This window comes from Vombatus ursinus, unplaced genomic scaffold (assembly GCF_900497805.2).
Source record: "Vombatus ursinus unplaced genomic scaffold, bare-nosed wombat genome assembly UNPS02014794.1, whole genome shotgun sequence".
Taxonomy (NCBI): domain Eukaryota; kingdom Metazoa; phylum Chordata; class Mammalia; order Diprotodontia; family Vombatidae; genus Vombatus; species Vombatus ursinus.
In genome coordinates, this window is record NW_020954572.1 from 10131460 (window position 1) to 10133765 (window position 2306).

At 35.1% G+C, this 2306-nt stretch overlaps 1 pseudogene; it reads left to right on the forward strand.

Moving 5' to 3' along the window:
• Positions 1-619: 619 nt before the first annotated feature.
• Positions 620-913, forward strand: LOC114048758 (annotated as a pseudogene).
• The last annotated feature ends 1393 nt before the right edge of the window (positions 914-2306 follow it).

Here is a 2306-nt window from a genome sequence, read left to right on the forward strand (position 1 = left end):
CAGCCCCCTTAACCTCAACTATCTCCAGGAGGTGGAAGTCCCCACAAGGGACACAGAGTGAAACTAAGCAGGTCAAACCACCCCCACCCAAAAGCACAGAATGGGGCAGACCCTGGCCCTGACACAAATCCCCAGTTCAGGAATTAAAGCTAGGAAGATGAGTTAATCAAAGAAATCATTAACCAGTATTGAAAACGGTTACAAATATAGAGCCTCCCCCAAAAGAAGAAAATAGGAATTCCATAACACCTGTGTGCAGACTTAAAGGAAAAATGGATTTTTCACAAGAATTATGAGAATAACTAGAAAAAATAAAGCAAGAGATTAAAACAAATTAAATAAACTCTCTGGAGGAAAGAACTAGAAGAATAAATACCTTAGAATAGAAAGTGATAAGTGTTACCCCAAGAAACAGACTCTCTGAAAATCAGATTAGAACACACACACACACATAGAGTATATAATGTATATAAGACAGCAATAAATATTAGAATAAAAGATTGAAAAAATGAAGAAAATATAAGATATCTCATAACAGAAACATTTCTGAAAAATTGGTCAAGTATAGATAATTTAAAAATCACTGGACTCACTTTTTGGTCCCAGCGGCAGGAGGAAGATGATGAAGGGGACATCTTCATTTGGTAAGCACCGGAATAAGATGCACATTTTGTGCCGTCATTGTGGTTCTAAGGCATACCATCTTCAGAAGTCAATATGTGGCCAATGTGGATATCCTGCTAAATGCAAGAGAAAGTATAATTTGAGTGCAAAGGCTAAGCAATGCAACCCCACTGGTACTGGTTGAATGAGGCACCTAAAAATTGTCTATCACCGATTCAGGAATGGATTCCATGAAGGAACAACACCTAAACCCAAGACAGCAGCTGTTGCAGCATCTGGTTCATCTTGAGGATTCAACTGTTTGTTAAAATAAATGTCCTGAATGAAAAAGAAAAGAAAAAAAAGAAAAAAATCATTGGACTCCTCAAAAAGCATGATTAAAAATAAAAAACGAAAACTGCCCAGTTATATTAGAACCAGAAGTCGAAGTAAAGATAGAAAGAATCCACTGATAACCTCCAGAAAGGAGCCCCAAAAGCAAAGGTCCCAGAAATGTTATAGCCAAAATAAAGAGCTTTTAGTTCAAGGAAAAAATACAGCAAACATATAAAAAGTTTAGGTACTAAGGAATTATAGTCAGTATCACACAAGACCTTTCAGTTTCTACTATAAATGAGAGATCTTGGAATACAATATTACTAAAAGTAAAAGATGTAGTTTTGAAACCAAGAACAATGTACTCTGCAAATCTCAGCATAATTCTAGGGAAAGGGGAGGAGAAAATAGATCTTTAATTGAAATAGAGATATTTGATTTGATACCAGAGTAGGAATTTGAAATGTAAATACAAGAGTCCAGAGAATCCAAGAATAATACATTTATTGGAGCACTTGGAAGGAGCTGTATGACAATGTAGTGCTAAAATTCTGACATGGGGAAAAGAGAATGTCCCTTCAGAATCTTAATGTCTTCATAATGTATTGAGTCATTTAAATAAGAAAAACAAAGGATTTGGGGGTGGATTGGTTTTATTAAGAGGGTTTTAAGAGGAGAAAGAGAAAGAAGGGTAAAAGGAATACATTAGCATGTAAATGAATAAGAATGGGGTAGAACTTGCTATTTCTCATTATTGTGGTAAGTAAAGAATAAGAGTATTGGAGGAAAAAGTGAGGAGAGTGGACATCAGATGAGCCTCACTATTATCCGAAATGGATAAAGGAGGGTTGAATATGTACACACACAATTTGCTGTAGAAATACTTCAAACTTAACAGAGAAATAAGTAGGAAAAAGAGGGAGGACAATACCAGGGAAAGCAATAGTTTCAACTGAATTGAACTTACCTAAAATGTCACTTTGTTCTATTCACTAATGACTCCTTTGTCTATAGGTTAAAATCTAATTTTTTTAATCTGACATTCAAAACACAGTATATTCAGTTAATATTGGTTTGGATTCTGGTTTTTCTTAGAGCATGAGTTTTGGGTGATGGTAGGACATCCAGGTAAATATGTCCAATAAGACAGCTAGAGATGTAGGTCTGGAGCTTAGCTATAAGCACTAAAGGTAGAGATGCAGAACTCATCTTTACATTGCTCATAATTGAACCAGAGGGAGTAAATGTGATTATCAAATGAAAAAGTGTATATAAAAAGAAAATGACTAAGGATAGAAATTTGAGGATTTCTCATATATAGGAGTAAGATGATGACAGAGAAGAGTATGGTATCTCTGAAGCTAAAT